A 23,170-nucleotide genomic window follows, 5' to 3' on the forward strand; every position below is an offset into this window, starting at 1 on the left:
TTATACTGCATCTAAGTCAATCTGGCACCATCATAATCATGGTTTTCCTACTAATTATTTTTCTTCTTTTTAAATGTCATTGTGTTTCTAAGCTAAATCTGAGTTTTATTGAGGTAGTTATAGAGATAGCTAGTTGATAGCTAGCTAGCTAACGCAGCTATGCTAGCGATGATAGTGATAATGATTTTCAAAATATACACAACCAGATACATAACCAGCAGTCTATGGTCTAGCTACCGGTATACTCACCACCACTGGGACCAACCACCTAACCCGCATGGTAGGGTACTTCGGTAGGGCATGCAAACCATAGTTGTTGGCTGTGCATCCTGCTGGAAGCATGCATTGCATGGTCAAACTGTATTGGGCTTTTCGGTCTCAAACGTTCGTAATCCTTTGAACGTGTTGGTGGCGGTGAAAAAACGGAGCCCCATTCAATGAAGAGAAGCGAAGTGGGCAGAGGGGCAATTTGCACATGGAGCCTTGCAAAATGGGGCATATGATTTGTTGACATAATTGTAATCCAATCCCAACCTTCATTTACTCGTTTAGACTGACTTTATGACAAAAATTATCCTATTTACACTTTGTAGTCAATTTTGACACTACAATATATGTTTCTGACTAATATCAATGCCACATAAACAGTAAACAGCTTAGGGAGGGGGCTGGAGAAATGTAACCCCTCTCAAATTCATAGAAAGTGTAATGGATTCAAGAAATGACCATCCATGAGATCAAAATTATAGTTTTAACCACACTATAGAAACATAAAGATGTTGATTCAACGTACAATTGTAAGGCAACCAGCTGCAATAATTTTGTGAGTTTGCTCAACATTTGGGCATACCTATATCTGAACCAATATACTGTACATTCTCAAGTTGAATTGTATGTTCACTCAACTTTGAATTTTAGGTTGAGTGAACATACAATAAAACTTCAGAATGTATTGTACCTTATTTGCATATTTTCCAATTTGCATTTTGAGTGAATTGAAGTTACCACCGATAACTGTATTTGTTAGCGACAGAGGTATGGTTGTTGTAGTCTATGGCTTTCAGTCCTGTAGCCTTCACCAAGCGAGTGTCTAAGTGAATGTGTTATCTTTAAAATTAAACTCTTTATGACAATACATTACATATATCACAAAAGAAGACACCTGTACCATGTCAGATATAGAGTTGAAATGTATTCAATTTGTCACGATCGTCGTAATAAGTGGACCAAGGCGCAGCGTGATATGCGTACATATTTTAATGCGTACTTTGCACACTACAACAAAACGAAACGTGAAGTCCTCGGACATACAACACAAACCTAAACGGAACAAGATCCCACAAATGACAAGTGCACAACAGGCTGCCTAAGTATTGTTCCCAATCAGAGACAACAAGACACAGCTGCCTCCGATTGGGAACCACCCCGGCCAACACAGAAATACACGATCTAGAAAAGAACACATAGAAAATAAAACATAGACACTACACATAGAAACTAACACCCTGGCTCAACATATAAGAGTCCCCAGAGCCAGGGCGTGACACAATTTTGAGTTTAAATCCTAATATTACACTTTCTATACATTACAGAAGACTGAAATATAATAAAACCGTGACATAAAAACACAGGATTTTCAACACGTTTAAAAAAAAATAATGTTTATTAAAACTAAATGCATGCTCTTCAATCGAACGCTGCTTGCACCCGCCCGCCCGACTAGAATCACTACTCTCGGCGGGTCTGATTTAGAATATGTGGACAACTACAAATACCTAGGTGTCTGGTTAGACCGTAAACTCTCCTTTCAGACTCACATTAAGCATCTCCAATCCAAAGTTAAATCTAGAATCAGCTTCCTATTTCGCAACAAAGCCTCCTTCACTCATGCTGCCAAACATGCCCTCGTAAAACGGACTATCCTACCGATCCTTTACTTCGGCAATGTCATTTACAAAATAGCCTCCAACACTCTACTCAGCAAATTGGATGTAGTCTATCAAAGTGCCATCTGTTTTGTCACCAAAGCCCCATATACTACCCACCATTGTGACCTGTACGCTCTCGTTGGCTGGCCCTGTCACGGTTTACTAAGCCAGAACCCAGAAGCAGACCAGGACAAGGTGAGTTGAAACGAAGGTGAGTATTTATTTAACAGATTCAAAAAACGATGTAGAATAATCCAGGGGACAGAGCGGGCGGCGGAGATGAGTAGGTGGGAGGTGCAGTGGCAGATCCAAGAATGGCTCGGCAGCCGCCGACAACCAGGCAGGGGTTGGGTGAAGGTTCCGGGAGATTGATGTTCATGGCTAACGATCCGGCAGGGAATGGATGTCAGGTCAGGGCTTAAGAAGGGTGATGATCAGGACCAGGTGTGCAGACCGCTGATGAGATGCAGGTGCGGTTAATCGGGAGATCTCCCGCCTAGCAACGTCGCCCGGCAACCAGGCCGGGAGCGTTCACGAACCCTCAGGAAACTGGAGATTCCGAGCAGAAAAATGGCAACACAGGCAGGAACCGACTCAGGATGCAGGGTTCATGACAGTACCCCCCCGCCGACGAACGCCACCGGGCGGACTACCCGGAGCGCCAGGATGGAGGCGGTAGAAGTCACGAAGGAGGTCAGCATCAAGGATCTGGCACCGAGGAATCCAACTCCTCTCTTCAGGACCATACCCCTCCCAGTCCACGAGATACTGGAAACCCCGGCCCCGCCGTCTGGAATCCATAATGCGGCGCACCGTGTAGGCAGGACCACCTCCGATCATCCGAGGGGGAGGAGGAGGAGGCGGAGGGCGTAACAGAGGACTGAGGAGAACAGGCTTGAGGCAGGAGACATGAAAGGTGGGATGGACTCTGAGCGTTCTAGGTAACTTGAGTCGAACCGCAACAGGATTGATCACCTTCTCCACCACAAATGGACCAATGAACTTCGGTGACAGTTTCTTAGACTCAGTCCGCAGAGGAAGATGGCCAGCCAGACCCTATCTCCGATGGTATAGGTGGGGGCGGGAATCCGGCGACGATTCGCCTGGAGCTGATACCGGTCAGAAACTCTAAGGAGGGCCTTTCTGGCCTGATGCCAGGTCCGGTGGCAACGACGAATGTGGGCCTGAACAGAGGGCACTGAGAGAGAAGGAAACAAGGGAGGTTGGTAGCCATACAGGCACTGGAAGGGAGACATCCCAGTGGCAGATGTAGGGAAAGTATTGTGGGCATACTCAACCCAAGGCAACTGAGAGACCCAGGAGGTGGGGTTGGAGGAGACAAGGCAGCGTAGCGTGGATTCCATCTTCTGGTTGGCTCTCTCCGCCTGACCATTAGATTGGGGGTGAAAACCAGATGTGAGACTGACTGTAGCTCCAATGGCCAAACAGAAAGACTTCCAGACAGCAGAGGTAAACTGAGGGCCACGGTCGGAAACTATGTCACTGGGCAACCCGTGGACCCTGAAAACCTCCCTAACCAGGATCTCGGACGTCTCAGAGGCCGAGGGAAGCTTGGAAATGGGCACAAAGTGGGCGAACCTGCTGAATCTGTCCACGATAGTCAGAATGACCGTGTTCCCCTCAGAAGAGGGCAACCCAGTGACAAAGTCCAGGGCCAGATGCGACCATGGTCGCCGGGGAATAGGGAGGGGGTGAAGTAGTCCAGAGCTGGGCCGGTTGGCACTCTTATTCTGCGCACACACTGGACAGGCAGCAACAAACCTCAGAGTATCTTCTCCCATGGCCGGCCACCAAAATCGTCTGCGAAGTAACGCCATCGTCCGAGCCACGCCAGGGTGACAAGCCATCTTGCTGGCGTGGGACCATTGGGGGACAGCAGAACGAACCGACTCAGGCACAAACAAACGACCGGGTGGACCGTTACCGGGACCGGGCTGCGTCCGAAGGGCCGCCATAACCTCCTCCTCAATCCTCCACATAACTGCTCCCACGACACAGTTCCGGGGAAGAATCGTCTCGGTCTTGGCCCCACTCTCCTCCGTCTTGGAGAACATCCGGGACAAGGCGTCCGCCTTGCCGTTCTTAGACCCAGGTCGGAACGTCAGGGAAAAGTTAAAGCGTCCGAAAAACAAAGCCCACCTGGCCTGACGGGAGTTGAGACGTCTAGCCGATTGCACGTAAGCAAGATTCTTGTGGTCGGTCCAGACAATAAACGGTTGCTCCGCCCCCTCCAACCAGTGGCGCCACTCCTCCAAAGCAAGCTTCACCGCGAGAAGCTCCCGGTTACCCACATCGTAGTTCCTCTCCGCAGATGAAAGACGACGAGAGTAGTAGGCGCAGGGATGGAGTTTCCCGTCAGTGGAGCATCGCTGGGACAGGATGGCGCCAACCCCCACATCAGACGCATCCACTTCCACGACGAACTGACGGGCCGTGTCAGGTTGAGAGAGAATCGGTGCGTTGGTGAATCGCCTCTTCAAATCCAGGAACGCTCGGTCCGCCTCAGGATTCCAACTGAAGGTCCTGGTACTGGAAGTCAGGGCAGTTAAAGGAGCGGCCACACGGCTGTAATCCCGGATGAATCTGCGATAGAAATTCGCAAACCCCAGAAACCTCTGGAGCTGCAATCTCGTACCGGGCTGGGCCCATTCCAGAACCGCCCTAACCTTCTCCTGGTCCATCCTAATCTCTCCCCTGGAGATGATGTACCCGAGGAAGGATGTAGTGTGGGCGTGAAATTCGCACTTCTCGGCCTTCACGAACAGGCGATTCTCCAACAATCGCTGCAGAACCTGCCTGACATGCTGGACGTGGCTGGAAGGTTCCTTCGAGAAGATAAGAATGTCATCCAGGTAAACAAACACAAAGAGACCGATCATATCTCTCAGGACATCATTCACCATACTCTGGAACACTGCTGGAGCATTGGTCAGTCCAAACGGCATCACCTGATACTCGAAGTGACCCATCGGTGTATTGAAACCCGTCAACCACTCGTCCCCCTCTCTGATCCGGACCAGGTGATACGCATTGCGTAGGTCTAGCTTGGTGAACACAGTAGCACCCTGTAAGGAGTCGAAGGCAGAGCTCATCAAGGGCAGGGGATACTTGTTCTTGACCGTGATATCATTCAACCCCCGATAATCAATACACGGTCGAAGAGAGCCATCCTTCTTACCCACAAAGAAGAATCCTGCCCCCAGGGGGTGATGACGAGGGACGAATGAGACCAGCAGCTAGGGACTCCTTGATGTAGGTCTCCAAAGCCTCACGTTCAGGTCGGGAGATGCTGTATAACCGTCCCTTGGGATAGACAGCTCCAGGGAACAGGTTTATGGCACAATCATATGGTCGGTGGGGAGGGAGTGACAGAGCCCTCTGCTTACTGAACACTTCCCCCAAATCGTGATATGTCTCGGGAACCAGGGACAAATCTGGGGGTTTAGCCTCAATCACCTGACTGGGAACAGAATGGGAACAGGCAGTCTTGAGGCAGTTGGCATGACAATCAAGGCTCCAACTAGTTACCTTGCCAGTCACCCAATCGAACGTGGGATTGTGTTCTTTCAGCCAGGGGTATCCAAGGACCAGAGGAACATGGGAAGAAGGCAGAATGAAGAATGAGATCACCTCAGAATGATTCCCTGACAACAGCATCTTAACCGGTTCAGTCCTCATCGTGATACGTGCCAGACTACTGCCGTTCAGAGTGGTAGCTTCAATGGCTTCCGGTAATCGCTCCTTGGAAAGCCCCAGCTGTTCCACCACTTTGGCATCAATAAAGCTTCAATCGGCACCTGAATCGTCGAAAGCGTTAATCGCTAAACTCTGATTCCTGTTCATGAGGGTAGCCGGGAAACGGGGTCTGACAGAGGTATTGAGAGGTTGAAACTGGCTCGCTAAAAGTCCTCCCAACTTTAGCGAGCCGAGCAGTTTGACGACCGCCGGGAACAAGTGGAGATGTAATGTCCCGAACTAACACAGTAGAGGCAGCAGTTGGTCTTACGTCTATGTTGGCGCTCCTCCTTGGTTAACCCGTGCCGCCCCACTTGCATGGGTTCAGAATCTGGAGGCAGGACCTCTCCACTAATCCTGTGTGGTGGACAATGATCGACGTATTCTGGTCCACCCCCTGACCCGACTGGGAACTGAGAAGCTGATTGATTGGACGGGCCCCATTGCTTCTCCCTCCTTCTCTCTCGAACTCTGTTATCCACCCGAATCGACAAGGCTACCAAGCTGTCCAGGTCACTAGGCTCCGGATAGGAGATCAACTCATCCTTGAGCTGCTCCGACAGCCCCTGGTAAAAGGCTGCTTGCAGAGACTCCTCATTCCACCCACTCTCCACAGCCAAAGTCCTGAACTCGATCACGAAGTCGGCAACGCTGCGAGTTCCTTGGCGAAGCGAAAACAGGCGCCTAGCTGCGTCCATACCTCGGACGGGATGGTCAAATAGCTTCCTCATCTCGGCCGTGAACTCCTGGTATGAAGCCATGCAGGTGTCCTGTCGTTCCCAAACGGCTGAAGCCCACTCCAGAGCTCGACCACGCAGCAACTCAATGACAAAGGCTATCCTAGCCTTGTCTGTGGCATAAGAGTGGGGCTGTAGATCGAACACTAATCCACACTGCATAAGGAAAGAACGGCATCTTCCCAACTCCCCCTCATATTTATCAGGCGTCGGAACCTTGGGCTCACGGAAGGGCACAGCTCCAGAAGCGGCAGGCGAGATGGGTGAAACCGGTCGTGGATTCTCCACCGGCAAACTGAGCTGAGCCTGGATCTTCGTCAGACTGTTAGAAAAGTTCCGAACGGACAATGCTATCTCCTGTAGTGCCGTGCTATGTTGTCCCAACATCTTCTCCTGATGGGTAATGGCATGACGAACAGAGTCCAGGTCCGCTGGGTTCATTTCTGGCCGGATCGTTCTGTCACGGTTTACTAAGCCAGAACCCAGAAGCAGACCAGGACAAGGTGAGTTGAAACGAAGGTGAGTATTTATTTAACAGATTCAAAAAACGATGTAGAATAATCCAGGGGACAGAGCGGGCGGCGGAGATGAGTAGGTGGAGGTGCAGTGGCAGATCCAAGAATGGCTCGGCAGCCGCCGACAACCAGGCAGGGGTTGGGTGAAGGTTCCGGGAGATTGATGTTCATGGCTAACGATCCGGCAGGGAATGGATGTCAGGTCAGGGCTTAAGAAGGGTGATGATCAGGACCAGGTGTGCAGACCGCTGATGAGATGAAGGTGCGGTTAATCGGGAGATCTCCCGCCTAGCAACGTCGCCCGGCAACCAGGCCGGGAGCGTTCACGAACCCTCAGGAAACTGGAGATTCCGAGCAGAAAAATGGCAACACAGGCAGGAACCGACTCAGGATGCAGGGTTCATGACAGGCCCTCACGACATATTTGTCGCCAAACCCACTGGCTCCAGGTCATCTATAAATCACTGGTAGGCAAATCCCCGCCTTATCTTAGCTCATTGGTCACCATAGCAACACCCACCCGAAGTATGTGCTCCAGCAGGTATATCTCACTGGTCATCCCCAAAGCCAACACCTCCTTTGGCCGCCATTCCTTCCAGTTCTCTGCTGCCAATGACTGGAACGAACTGCAAAAATCTCTGAAGCTGGAGACTCTTATCTCCCTCACTAACTTTAAGCATCAGTTGTCAGAGCAATTTACTGATCACTGCACCTGTACACAGCCCATCTGTAATTAGCCCACCCAACTACCTCATCCCCATATTGTTATTTATTTTGCTCATTTGCACCCCAGTATCTCTATTTGCACATAATCTTCTGCACATTTATCACTCCAGTGTTAATACTAAATTGTAATTATTTTGCACTATGGCCTATTTATTGCCTTACCTCCATAACTTACTACATTTGCACACACTGTATATAGATTTTCTATTGTGTTTTGACTGTACGTTTTGTTTATCCCATATGTAACTCTGTGTTGTTGTTGTTTTTATCGCACTGCTTTGCTTTATCTTGGCCAGGTCGCAGTTGTAAATGAGAACTTGTTCTCAACTGGCTTACCTGGTCAAATAAAAATGTAATAAAAAATTTATTATAAATATTAATAACATTCCACCCATGAGGCCACTAGAAGGCGATTTGGTCATTTGACTGCAGAAAAGGGGTCACCAGCAACCTGCATTGAGAATTATTGATGGGTTAGGCAAGATTGATTATTGAGACTACCTTAATCATATAAACTGGAACAGCCATCTCAGTAACAGGTGCAATAAGAACTCCTGAGTGGCGCAGCGGGCTAAGGCACTGCATCTCAGTGTTTGAGGTTTCACTACAGACCCCCTGGTTCGATTCCAGGCTGTATCACAACCAGCCGTGATTGGGAGTCCCATAGGGCGGCACACAATTGGCCCAGCGTCGTCCGTGTTTGGCCGGTGTAGGTCATCATTGTAATTAAGAATTTGTACTTGCCTAGTTAAATAAAGGTTTTAAAAAATAAGTCCAACTACTAATATTGTCACGGTTCAGACAGACGACAAGAGGACCACAATTGCGTCACACCAGAAAGTTTATTTAAACTTAAAGGGAAAGGGATGTAGGGAGTGAGTGAAGGCTCCAGGGGTTATCCCGTCCGATGTGCTGGGTCTGTGCCTCCCCCCAGTGGCAGCGATGCGTCCGATGACGCCGGTGGTTGGTGGTCCAGAAGTCCTGGGGGGGGGAGGAAACACAGACACAACGGGGCGGAATGAAACCAGGCAGCAGTACAGTTCAAGGGCAATCCAAAATACGTAGTAGCAAGGCAGAAGGCTGGTCAGAGTTACCGGGATTGAAGAGTAGTCAGGAGTCGTAATGGCAGAAGCAGGTCTGGATCTCCTGAGGCAGAAGAGTATCCAAAAACCAGGCAGGTCCGGGGGTCACAAAACCAGGGGTGAGCCAGAAGCGCGAGCACACAGGTTCCGGGTGTGAGCTTTGCAGACGATCTGACAAAGGAGAGCTGAAAGACAGGGCTATAAATACTGGGAGAGGTTAGTGGGTAATGCAGCGCAGCTGGCAGAGTAATTAGAGCCGAGCAGAGCAGGGACAGGTGGAGCTAGTTAGGCTGAGTAGAGAGAGAGTGGTGAGCAGAGTGGAAACAACTTAAGGTGGTAACCCAGTGGAGTGAGAGGGCTCATGACAGAACCCCCCCAAGGGACGGCCCCAGAAGTCCCAAGAGCAACACCACGCCGGGCGGGAGGAGGGGAGCCGGAGGAGGGCTAGAACTCCTCCGAACGGTCCGAGCGAACGTCCTCATCCTCGGAGGAAGCCGGAGGGCCGTGGTCGGGGAGATGGGACAGGTCCCGAGACAGGATCAGGCACAGGACAGGAAGCCGAGCGGGCAGGACGGTTAGGGATCCCTCTGGGGCGGCCCCCTACGGATTGCAGGTTGATCAGGATGCCGTTGGTGGAAAGCGGTGATGAGAGTCCTATCCACAATCCGACTAGCTGGCACCCAGGTCCTTTCCTCAGGTCCATAGCCCTCCCAGTCAATGAGGTACTGGAGACCCCTACCCCTCCGTCTGGACCGAAGCAGGCGGCGGACGGTGTAAACCAGACCACCATCGACGGGCCGTGGAGGAGGAGGACAAGGCGCAGCAGGGACCAGCGGACTCCTGGGCACAGGCAGGGGCTGCAGCAATCCAGCTGGGGGCTGGCAGAACGACTTGTGTTGGTTGCAGATGGGGCAGGCTTGGATGAATTCCCGTACATCCTTCCTCAGAGAGGGCCACCAGAACCTCTGGGCGAGCAGGTTGTAAGTGCGGGTGGAGCCAGGGTGACAAGCTAGGCGGGAGTCATGTCCCCACTGAACGACCTGGGACCTCAGGTCTTCGGGGACAAAAAGGCGGTCAGCTGGGCAAGTGCTGGGACCTGGCTGGTTACGGAGAGCCTCCAGCACCTGTTCCTCAACAGCCCAGGTCAGAGCTGCAACGATGCAGGGACTTGGCAGAATCGACACAGGGTCCTTGGAGGGGTCAGGAGCGGAGTTAGTAGGTACTGGCCGAGGGGGAGTGCGGCGGCAAGCAGGCAGGTTCGGTGGCAGTCCTCTCCCCACTCCCTGATCACCCCGGTCACCCAGTCGAGCTGAGGGTTGTGCCGGCGGAGCCATGGGTAACCCAGGATGAGGGGTTGGCCTGGAGAGGGGAGCAGGTGAAACTGGATAGTTTCTTGATGGTTTCCGGACAGACCCATCGAGACCGGGGCCGTGACATGAGTGACCGATCCGAGTAAGTGTCCGTCCAGTGCCCGGGCAGGAATAGGAGGTGTCAAACGGAGGTTCTCCAGTCCCAGTTGGCGTGCCAGCTTGATGTCCATTATGTTGGCTTCGGCGCCAGAATCCACCAGAGCAGCCAGGGTGTGAGTTGAGTCAGGGAGGCGGAGGTGAACTTGCAGCAGGGGTTTGCGGTCGGAGGACTGGATGGTCATTGAACTCAACCGGACTCCCCCTATGCCCGGTGAGCTTCGGCCCTTTAAAGGGCAGGTTACCACACGATGTCCATCACCTCCACAATAGAGGCAGAGGTTTGAGGTGAAGCGTCGCTGGCGCTCTGCAGGAGTGAGAGAGGCTCGCCCAATCTCCATAGGCTCAGACTGATCAAGCTGACCTGGGTGAGTGGCAGTAGATGACAGGAGCCCAGTCGGATCTCTCCGAATGCCGGTAGTAGGTGGACCTTGGCGCCCCCTCCCACGACGACGGGTCTGTATCCTACTGTCGATCCTGACAGTCAGTGCGATGGCTTCATCAAGAGTGGAAGGCAGTTCATGGGAGACCAACTCGTCCTTGATATAGTCAGCCAAACTATGGAAGAACGCGTCCACCAACGATGGTGTGTTCCAAGAACTTCGTCTAGCCAGGGTTCGGAAGTCGATGGAATGGTCTGCGACTGTACGTCTGCCTTGTCGAATACTGAACAGTTCACGAGACGCCTCTGCGGTTGGGGAATCCAGGTCAAACACCTTCAGCATCTCCTCAGCAAACAGGTCGAAGGTTGCACATGCGGGGGTTTGACGTTCGAACTCTGCTGTTCCCCAGAGTCGAGCTCGGCCCGTCAGGTGAGTGATGGCATACCCAACTTTAGCCCCCTCCGTGGCGAAGGTCCTTGGCTGCAAGGAGAACTGAAGTCGGCAGCTAGTCAGGAATGGCCGGACCTGGGTTGAATCGCCGTTGAACCGCTCGGGGTTTCCAATCTTGGGTTCCGGAGCAGCGGCTGCAATGACCGGGGCAGGTAACTCGGGGGCAGGGCTGGTGGGCAGACTGGCTGGGGTCAGGTTGGTGAGGAGTTGAATGATCATGGCGAGTTGTTGTTGCTGCTGCTGGGACTGCTGCTGGTGCTGCTGGAACTGCTGATGCTGTTGGTGGCCGACCTGAAGCAGAGAGGAGATGACGCCGCTCATGCGGCCTAGCTCTCTCTCAGTGTGTTCCAGGCGTAGCATGGCGGTGGGTTGCTCAGGCTCTTCGGTTTCCATGTCGGGGGAAGTGTGCGCTGAGTCCATGATGGTCAGATCGTACTGTCACGGTTCAGACAGACGACAAGAGGACCACAATTGCGTCACACCAGAAAGTTTATTTAAACTTAAAGGGAAAGGGATGTAGGGGAGTGAGTGAAGGCTCCAGGGGTTATCCCGTCCGATGTGCTGGGTCTGTGCCTCCCCCAGTGGCAGCGATGCGTCCGATGACGCCGGTGGTTGGTGGTCCAGAAGTCCTGGGGGGAGGAAACACAGACACAACGGGGCGGAATGAAACCAGGCAGCAGTACAGTTCAAGGGCAATCCAAAATACGTAGTAGCAAGGCAGAAGGCTGGTCAGAGTTACCGGGATTGAAGAGTAGTCAGGAGTCGTAATGGCAGAAGCAGGTCTGGATCTCCTGAGGCAGAAGAGTATCCAAAAACCAGGCAGGTCCGGGGTCACAAAACCAGGGTGAGCCAGAAGCGCGAGCACACAGGTTCCGGGGTGTGAGCTTTGCAGACGATCTGACAAAGGAGAGCTGAAAGACAGGGCTATAAATACTGGGAGAGGTTAGTGGGTAATGCAGCGCAGCTGGCAGAGTAATTAGAGCCGAGCAGAGCAGGGACAGGTGGAGCTAGTTAGGCTGAGTAGAGAGAGAGTGGTGAGCAGAGTGGAAACAACTTAAGGTGGTAACCCAGTGGAGTGAGAGGGCTCATGACAAATATATTAGTTTAGACATTTTTTATTTATTTTTGTTTGTGTAGCATAAGATTAATCAACCAATCAATGTTCATGCAAAAACACAGAAATTGAAACAAATAATTCTGAAAATCAACCTGCAATAGAGCATGCTGGGAAATATGATAATGATCGTTGTGGTTTTGAGTGGTTTTGAGCAAACTCAGCTCACTTCAAACAGTTTGTTGAGTAAACAAACGTTAACACATTAGCTCAAATTATTGTCCCTTTGAAGTCCACTCAACTCACATAATAAAGCTGATTAAGCAATTTGTTCAGTTGAAATCAAATCACGTTATTTGTCACAGGTGCCGAATACAACAGGTGTAGACTTACAAGCCCTTTCCCAACGATGCAGAGTTAAAAGTAAGAACCTTTTAAATAATAGCACAAGAGGAATAAAATACACAGAATGAGGGAGTACCAGTATCATATCAATACGCTGTGCAGGAGTACGAGGTATTTGAGGTAGATACATACATACTGTATAGGCAGGGGTAATGTGACTAAGCATCAGGATAGATAATAATACGAGTTTTTTTAAAGAACAAAGTAGCAGCAGAATATATGATGAGTGTGAAAGTGTGTGTGTACTGTATGTGCGTGTATGTGTGTTTGTGTGGCGTCAGTATGTGAGTGTGTGTGTTATGTGTGTGCATATGTATGTATGTAGTGTATGTGTGTATGTGCGTGTGTGTGGATTTGTGTGAGACTGTCAGTGTAAATCTGTATGCGTGTGGGTAGAATCTTGTGAGTGTTCATGGAGTCAGTGCAAAGTAGGGTCAATGCAGATAGTCCGGGTAACCATTTGATTAGCTACTTAGCAGTCTTATGGCTTGGGTATAGAAGATGAAGCTGTCTCTGAGCCTGTTGGTCCGAGACCCGATACTCCGGTAGCAGAGAGAACAGTTTATGTTGGCTTTTTTACAGTGTTAACTTCCAAAGGCAAACGTGAATTTGTAATTTTACTCAACAAGCTTTTTCAAATTCAGCTAATTTCAAGCAGAGTTTGTTGAGCAAACAAACTTTAACACATTAGCTAAAATTCTTCCTTTTGAAGTCCACACAACTCACAGAATAACGCTAGTTTACAAACAATGGAGTAAAACAAGCTTATTTTTTTGGTTCTGATGGGGTTAGACAGTTGAACTAAGCTCATCATGAGAGCTCAGTTTATAAATTATATTCTTTAAGAATCAATGGGTATACAGTTGAAGTCTGAAGTTTACATACACCTTAGCCAAATACATTTAAACTCAGTTTTTCACAATTCCTGACATTTAATCCTAGTACAAATTCCCTGTTTTAGGTCAGTTAGGATCACCACTTTATTTTAAGAATGTGAAATGTCAGAATAATAATCATTTATTTAAGTTTTTATTTATTTCATCACATTCCCAGTGGGTCAGAAGTTTACATACACACAATTAGTATTTAGTAGCATTGCCTTTAAATTGTTTAACTTGGGTCAAATGTTTCGGGTAGCCTTCCACAAGCTTCCCACAATAAGTTGGCTGAATTTTGGCCCATTCCGCCTGACAGAGCTGGTGTAACTGAGTCAGGTTTGTTGGCCTCCTTGCTCGCACACGCTTTTTCAGTTCTGCCCACAAATGTTCCATGGGATTGAGGTCAGAGCTTTGTGATGGCTACTCCAATACCTTGACTTTGTTGTCCTTAAGCCATTTTGCCACAACTTTGGAAGTATGCTTGGGGTCATTGTCCATTTGGAAGACCCATTTGCGACCAAGCTTTAACTTCTGACTGATGTCTTGAGATGTTGCTTCAAAATATCCACATAATTTTCCTTCCTCATGGTGCCATCTATTTTGTGAAGTGCACCAGTCCCTCCTGCAGCAAAGCACCCCCACAGCATGATGCTGCCACCCCCGTGCTTCACGGTTGGGATGGTGTTCTTCGGCTTGCAAGCTACCCCCTTTTTCCTCCAAACATAACGATGGTCATTATGGCCAAACAGTTCTATTTTTGTTTAATCAGACCAGAGGACATTTCTCCAAAAAGTAAGATCTTTGTCCCCATGTGCAGTTGCAAACCGTAGTCTGGCTTTATGGCGGTTTTGGAGCAGTGGCTTCTTCCTTGCTGAGCGGCCTTTCAGGTTTTGTCGATATAGGACTCGTTTTACTGTGGATATAGACACTTTTGTACCTGTTTCCTCCAGCATCTTCACAAGGTCCTTTGCTGTTGTTCTGGGATTGATTTGCACTTTTCGCACCAAAGTACGTTCATCTCTAGGAGACAGAACGCGTCTCCTTCCTGAGCAGTATGATGGCTGCGTGGTCCCATGGTGTTTATACTTGCGTACTATTGTTTGTACAGATGAACGTGGTACCTTCAGGCGTTTGGAAATTGCTCCCAAGCATATACCAGACTTGTGGAGGTCTACAATTTTTTTCCGGAGGTCTTGACTGATTCCTTTTGATTTTCCCATGATGTCAAGCAAAGAGGCACTGAGTTTGAAGATAGGCCTTGAAATACATCCACAGGTACACCTCCAATTGACACAAATTATGTTAATTAGCCTATCAGAAGCTTCTAAAGCCATGACATTGTTTTCTGGAATTTTCCAAGCTGTTTAAAGGCACAGTCAACATAGTGTATGTAAACTTCTGACTCACTGGAATTGTGATACAGTGAATTATAAGTGAAATAATCTGTCTGTAAACAATTGTTGGAAAAATGACTTGTGTCATGCACAAAGTAGATGTCCTAACCGACTTGCCAAAACTATAGTTTGTTAACAAGAAATTTGTGGAGTGGTTGAAAACCCAGTTTTAATGACTCCAACCTAAGTGTATGTAAACTTCCGACTTCAACTGTATATCATTCATTTAAAAGTCCAAAAATGGATGTAGCAATCGCAGGTCATGAACACTCATGACAACTAACAATGTCAACAATGTAAAAATTGCATCAAGTCGGCTGTTACAAACTGACATTACTGTTCTATTAAGACTTACCAAATGAAAATACAGAGATAGAGCCCAATGGTCATTGTGACAGCCAATATATCCAATTCGGAAAGTATTCAGTGCATTCGGAAAGTATTCAGACCCCTTGACTTTTTCCACATTTTGTTACGTTACAGCCTTATTCTAAAATGGATAAAATTGTTTTTTCCCCTCACAAATCTACATACAATAACCCATAATGATAAAGCAAAAACAGGTTTTTAGAAATTGTAGCTAATTTATCAAAAATAGACCATTTACTCAGTACTTTGTTGAAGCACCTTTGGCAGCGATTACAGCCTTGAGTCTTCTTGGGTATGACGCTACAAGCTTGGCACACCTGTATTTGGGGAGTTTCTCTCATTCTTTTCTGCAGATCCTCTCAAGCTGTGTCAGGTTGGATGGGGAGTGTCGCTGCACAGCTATTTTCAGGTCTCTCCAGAGATGTTCGATCGGGTTCAAGTCCGGGCTCTGGCTGGGCCACTCAAGGACATTCAGATACTTCTCTCGAAGCCACTCCTGCGTTGTCTTGGCTGTGTGCTTAGGGTCATTGTCCTGTTGGAAGGTGAACCTTTGGCCCAGTCTGAGGTCCTGAGCGCTCTGGAGCAGGTTTTCATCAAGGATCTCTCTGTACTTTGCTCCGTTCATCTTTCCCTCGATCCTGACTAGTCTTCCAGTCCCTGCCACTGAAAAACATCCCCACAGCATGATGCTGCCGCCACCATGCTTCACTGTAGGGATGCTGCCAGGTTTCCTCCAGACGTGATGCTTGGCATTCAGGCCAAAGAGTTCAATCTTGGTTTCATCAGACCAGAGAATCTTGTTTCTCGTGGTCTGAGAGTCCTTTAGGTGACTTTTGGCAACTTCAAGCGGGCTGTCATTTGCCTTTTACTGAGCAGTGGCTTCCGTCTGGCCACTCTACCATAAAGGCCTGATTGGTGGAGTGCTGCAGAGATGGTTGTCCTTCTGGAAAGTTCTCCCATCTCCACAGAGGAACTCTGGAGCTCTGTCAGAGTGACCATCGGGTTCTTGGTCACCTCCCTGACCAAGGCCCTTCTCCCCTGATTGCTCAGTTTGGCCGGGCGGCCAGCTCTAGGAAGAGTCTTGGTGGTTCCAAACTTCTTCCATTTAAGAATGATGAAGGCCACTGTGTTCTTGGGGACCTTCAATGCTGCAAACAGTTTTTGTTACCCTTCCCCAGACATGTGCCTCGACGCAATCCTGTCTTGGAGCTCTATGGACAGTTCCTTCGACCTCATGGCTTGGTTTTTGCTATGACATGCACTTTCATCTGTGGGACCTAATATAGACAGGTGTGTGCCTTTCCAAATCATGTCCAATCAATTACATTTACCACAGGTGGACTCCAATCAAGTTGTAGAAACATCTCAAAGATAATCACTGGAAACAGGATGCACCTGAGCTCAATTTCGAGTCTCATAGCAAAGGGTCTGAATACTTATGTGAATAAGGTATTTCTGTTTTTATTTTTAATACATTTGCAAATATTTCTAAAAACCCGTTTTTGCTTTGTCATTATGGGGTATTGTGTGTATATTGATGAGGAAATAAACTATTTAATCAATTTTAGAATAAGTCTGTAACGTAACAAAATGGGGAAAAAGGGAAGGGGCCTGAATACTTTCCCAATGCACTGTATATATTCGGTATTGTTGACTATACTTTCCATGAACCCTTCAAAGTATACAAAAATGACTTAAAGCATTAACTAAACCTGAACCCCTTTTTTGTGCATTAAACTATCTAATATTATCTGACTCATAATGCAAAGGCCTTTGCCATCTCAATGCTTGGGGATATACCCTTTGTGAGCTCAGCCCAACACACTATTCATTGCATGTAGCGTAATGTTTGATCTAAAGTCAAGGCCTACTGGTATACAATTTCACTTTGCCACAGGGGGAAATATTAGCGGCTCAGGTTTAACCAAAGGCAGATTGAGACAGATTGAGAGGTTAAGCTAAAGTGTACATGGGTGATTTAAAGTACTGGTGTCGATATGGTTACAGCTCTGTGAGTCCCGTTGGAAATCTGCGAGGCATCTGGAGTGGAGAGTTACAAAACACCAGTACATTAATAGTCACCTATAACAAAAATACTTTTAATGGATACTTTTAATGAGTGATTCAGAGATGTTTTCTTGGAATTTGGTTACTGTTTTTTATTTTGATCTACTTAGAGACAAGAATGTTGTAGAAGAACATAAGGGTAGTAAAAATGTTGGTGTGTGTGCGTACATGTGCTTGTGTGAAAGAAAGAAAGACACACACACACATAGAGAAAGCGAGAGAAAGACAGCTGGAGTGATGCAGAGAGAGAGAGAGAGAGAGAGAGAGAGAAATTGAAATTGAAATTGAGAAATAGTGAAGAGGGAACTACCTTGATGGTATGGCGCCCCCGTGTAGCTGTTCCAGGGTTTACATACAAGACATGTGACTTAGAGCTATAGGCCCAAAGTCAATTCTACCTATTCTATTTCAGTAATACACAAACCGCAATGCAAGACCACCAACAAATGTATAGCTGCAACAGTATCAACAGTATAAACCAGGGGTGGCCAACCTTTGCAGGTCTCACCTTATAGTGTTATTTTTCTTATTATGTTGACCAAGCTGAATGAATCCAAATGAAATCAACCAGTAACCTAAACTCATAGTGTATCACTAGTTTATCAGTTTACCATGTCATGTTTTAGTACAACCATGTAGCCTAATCGGTATAGTACAATACAACAGTTGCCACTTATAACATATTTACAAAAGGTAGACCTACAATACATGATGATAAATAATAAGTGGTTACGCTAGTAAATAAAACAACATGAGATTTTTCTTAGGTAAAATACCTTATCTTTATCGAGGATAATAACACATTAATAACACATGAATGTCATTCAGAATGGAGGGAGGGCAGTGAAATACATATTACAATATGGTTTCAGAAAGCCACTGGCTGCGTCCTGCAGCAGGTCACCACATGGTACGCCGGGTCCATCTGGCATGCGGTAACCATAGAGGCCATTATGCAGAGTGGAACCATCATGGTCAAGGCGAGCATCCCTGCGTGGTAGGCCGCCTTCTTTAGCCCCCCGAATAGACTTGTCCTGAACCAACTCTCGGTCGGAGCAGGTGGAAATGCCACCTCCTCCTTCTTCGTCTGCTCAACGATTTGCGCGGCATACTGCTCTGCCTGCACAATTTCCTCTGCGAGGGTGGGAGGCCTTGTCCTGTGCGTAATGGTGCTGTCGCCGTCTTTATCGGTGCCATAGCAGTCTTCCTCCTTTTTGCTAGCGTTCTTGGCTTCGGCAATTCGTTCCGCCAAGTCTTCCAACCTCTCCTGAAACACCTGGACGCAGGATACCGATTCAGCGACGTGGCTTTGCATCTCCTCGATTTGGGAGGTTTTTCTCTGGATCAACTTATCTTTGTGAAGAATAGTGATTTGGGCCTCCTCGTCTTGATATTGTAACAGTCCAACAAAATGGTTTAGGTGCTGTATTGTAGTCTTGCCCTTCTTTCTCTCGGGTTTAAGGATGAATAGGTCACCCTTCATCATTTCAATCTGATCCCTGATGGAGTCATTCTGCCGTTCAAGCTCCAGGCGCCGAGTCTCCAGCTGTGTGCTTTTGCGGCTACGCTCATGCAGGGCTTTACGCGCCTCCCGGATCTTGTAACGCAGGGTGTCCAAATCATCTATGGTGCTCCTGAGCTTTTTCACCTGTTTCTTGAACTCAATGTTCTCTTGACCTAGAGCCAGGTTCTTCTCCTCGGCAGTCACTTTGAGTTTTTGAAGCTCTGCGTTTTCCATCACGATCAGGTTTTTACTGTAGTTGAGTTCTGCAATCAGGTAGCTTGTCCTGTTGTTCACAGGTGTCTTGAGCATCTTTGCTCCATCCATGGTGTCATCCATAGCGTATGTCAGCGGATATTTAGCCTCATCCACAGTGCCTCTCTTTGGAAAATTGTATTTATTCGTTTTATCCACAGTGTCTCTCTGCGGAGTGGATCCACCGTCTGTTTCAGCGGTCGCCTTGTCCTTGTAGTCATCCGGTGCGAAATCCTTTGGGCCGGCCTTTGATTTCGACCCTCTACCGGGGGGTCGCGGGCGGCGGCCAGGTGCAGTAATGAGCTGGTCACCCTGGTCCTCAAACACGTCTACGGAGGTCTGACGGCTCCAGTCGGCCGGGAAAGTGGAGACCCTTGACGAGTCCAGGGAGTGCTCAGACACTGTGAGCCGTAGGTGACGAGAATAGTTTTTGCGCGGCATCCTTGAGCCTAATCTTTGGTAATCCGATGGTTGATGAGACGAATCACACCTGTTTTTGTATCAGGCTCTCGAAGTTATCAGTGTTTCACTTGAAACAATAATGATCCTGAATGCTTTTATAGCCTTGGTCATTACGACGCAAGGCACGCCAAACTTTAACATAATTCTGTTATGACGTCATAATGTGTGTCGTGTCAAAAGTCCAATTGGCGATTAGTCTATGAGCAAGGGGGGCGGTCACTTTGGTGACGATGTCTCATAGCAATTTTTTTTAAAGGACTATGTCCCTACAATTTGAAAATGTGTGACAGCAGTGCAGCAGTGGTATCTTTCTGTGTTATCAGTCTTTCATTCATCCCCCCATCCCATTCATTTTTCCCATAGGGACTTAAACTATCAAAACAAATCAAATCAAATTGTATTTGCCACATCCGCCGAATACAACAGGTGTAGACCTTACAGTGAAATGCTTACTTACAAGCCCTTAACCAACAATGCAGTTTTAATAAAAATAAGTGTTAAGTAAAAAATAAAAAATAATTAAAGAGCAGAAGTCAAATAAAATAACAGTAGCGAGGCTATATACAGGGGGTACCGGTACAGAGGCAATGTGCCGGGGCACAGGTTAGTCGAGGTAATTGAGGTAATATGTACATGTGGGTGTAGTTAAAGTGACTATGCATAGATAATAAACAGAGAGTAGCAGCAGCGTAAAAGAGGGGGTGGGTGGGGTGGGGTGGGGTGGGGTTGGGGGACAATCCAAATAGTCCGGGTAGCCATGATTAGCTATTCAGGAGTCTTATGGCTTGGGGGTTGAAGCTGTTAAGAAGCCTTTTGGACCTAGACTTGGCGCTCCGGTACTGCTTGCTGTGCGGTAGCAGAGAGAACAGTCTATGACTAGGGTGGCTGGAGTCTTTGACTATTTTTAGGACCTTCCTCTGACACCGCCTGGTATAGAGGTCCTAGATGGTAGTGCCTTGCGGTCGGAGGCCGAGCAGTTGCCATACCAGGCAGTGATGCAACCAGTCAGGATGCTCTCGATGGTGCAGCTGTATAACTTTTTGAGGATTTGAGGACCCATGCCAAATATTTTCCGTCTCCTGAGGGGGAATAGGCTTTGTCGTGCACTCTTCACGACTGTCTTGGTGTGTTTGGACCATGATAGTTTGTTGGTGATGTGGACACCAAGGAACTTGACGCTATCAACCTGTTCCACTACAGCCCCGTCAATGAGAATGGGGGCGTGCTCAGTCCTCTTTTTTTCCTGTAGTCCACAATCATCTCCTTTGTCTTGATCACGTTGAGGGAGAGGTTGTTATCTTGGAACCACACGGCCAGGTCTCTGACCTCCTCCCTATAGGCTCTCATCGTTGTAGGTGATCAGGCCTACCACTGTTGTGTCGTCGGCAAACTTAATGATGGTGTTGGAGTCGTGCCTTGCAGGAGGGGACTGAGCACGCACCCCTGAGGGGCCCCCGTGTTGAGTGTCAGCGTGGCAGATGTGTTGTTACCTACCCTTACCACCTGGGGGCGGCCCGACAGGAAGACCAGGATCCAGTTGCAGAGGGAGGTGTTTAGTCCCAGGGTCCTTAGCTTAGTGATGAGCTTTGAGGGCACTATGGTGTTGAACGCTGAGCTGTAGTCAATAAATAGCATTCTCACGTAGGTGTTCCTCTTGTCCAGGTGGTAAAGGGCAGTGTGGAGTGCAATAGAGATTGCATCATCTGTGGATCTGTTGGGGCGGCATGCAAATTGGAGTGGGTCTAGGGTTTCTGGGATAATGGTGTTGATGTGAGCCATGACCAGCCTTTCAAAGCACTTCATGGCTACAGACGTGAGTGCTACGGGTCGGTAGTCATTTAGGCAGGTTATCTTAGTGTTCTTGGGCACAGGGACTATGGTGGTCTGCTTGAAACATGTTGGTTTTACAGACTCAGTCAGGGACATGATGAAAATGTCAGTGAAGACACTTGCCAGTTGGTCAGCGCATGCTCGCAGTACGCATCGGGTAATTCGCCTTGTGAATGCTGACCTGCTTAAAAGTCTTACTCACATCGGCTACGGAGAGCATGATCACATAGTCATCCAGAACAGCTAATGTTCTCATGCATGCTTCAGTGTTGCTTGCCTCGAAGCGAGCATATAAGTGATTTAGCTTGTCTGGTAGGCTCGTGTCACTGGGCAGCTCTCGGCTGTGCTTCCCTTTGTAGTCTGTAATATTTTGCAAGCCCTGCCACATCCAACGAGTGTCGGAGCTGGTGTAGTACGATTCAATCTTAGTCCTGTATTGACTCTTTGCCTGTTTGATGGTTCGTCTGAGGGCATAGCGGGATTTCTTATAAGCGTCCGGGTTAGAGTCCAGCTCCTTGAAAGTGGCAGTTCTACCCTTTAGCTCAGTGCAGATGTTGCCTGTAATCTATTGCTTGTGCTTGGGTTATGTACAGTAAGTACGGTCACTGTGGGAACGACGTCATCGATGCACTTATTGATGAAGCCAGTGACTGATGTGGTGTACTCCTCAATGCCATCAGAAGAATCCCGGAACATATTCCAGTCTGTGCTAGCAAAACAGTCCTGTAGCTTAGCATCTGCGTCATCTGACCACTTCCTTATCAACCGAGTCACTGGTGCTTCCTGTTTTAGTTTTTGCTTATAAGCAGGAATCAGGAGGATATAATTATGGTCGGATTTGCCAAATGGAGGGCGAGGGAGAGCTTTCTACGCGTCTCTGTGTGTGGACTAAAGGTGGTCTAGAGTTGATTTTTCCTCTGGTTGCACATTTAACATGCTGGTAGAAATTAGGTAGAACGGATTTAAGCTTCCCTGCATTAAAGTCCCAGGCCACTAGTAGCGCTGCCTCTGGATGAGCGTTTTCCTGTTTGCTTATGGCCTTATACAGCTCATTGAGTGCAGTTTTAGTGCCAGCATTGGTTTGTGGTGGTAAATAGACAGCTACGAAAAATATAGATGAAAACTCTCTTGGTAAATAGTGTGGTCTATAGCTTATCATGAGATACTCTACCTCAGGCGAGCAAAACCTAGAGCTGTTGTTTACAAATATACACAGACCGCCATCCCTTGTCTTACCGGAGTCAGCCGCTCTATCCTGCCGATGTAGCGTATATCCCGCCAGCTGTTTGTTATCCATGTCGTCGTTCGGGATGTTCAGGTCAACAAAACGTTGACCTTTGACCTCTAGGGTACATATATCATAATTACCTGTATAAATTGCTTTGAAAAGGAAACCCTGATACATTTTAAACTTTGACAAGTGGTTCTGAAAGGTCATGAAATTACCTTTCAAATGGTATATACCATAACCAACTTTGAATGCACCAGCTAACTATTGTTTAAAAATCACCCAAATTGTGCCATTGACATTAGAATGTTGGAAGGTTAGCCATAGAATTCCCTGTGTAGCTCAGTTGGTAGAGCATGGCACTTGCAACGGCAGGGTTGTGGGTTCGATTCCCACGGGGGGCCAGTATGAAGAAGAAAAAAGAATGTATGCACTCACTAACTGTGAAGTCGCTCTGGATAAGAGCATCTGCTAAATGACTAAAATGTAATGGGGGCAGCTATGTTTTGGGATTATAACTTTGTCTGACCAGCCAAAGGATGGCACAGTGACATCTAGCCATTTGATTACAACCATCTGTTGACACTCATACTCTGAGAGGACCCTGTTGATCTTTTCTGTCCTGTCCTGTGAATACAGACAATGCTCAGACAGAGTTAATGGGCTTTACCATACAAATAAGTC

The sequence above is a fragment of the Coregonus clupeaformis genome, chromosome 29 (assembly GCF_020615455.1).
Source record: "Coregonus clupeaformis isolate EN_2021a chromosome 29, ASM2061545v1, whole genome shotgun sequence".
Lineage (NCBI taxonomy): Eukaryota > Metazoa > Chordata > Actinopteri > Salmoniformes > Salmonidae > Coregonus > Coregonus clupeaformis.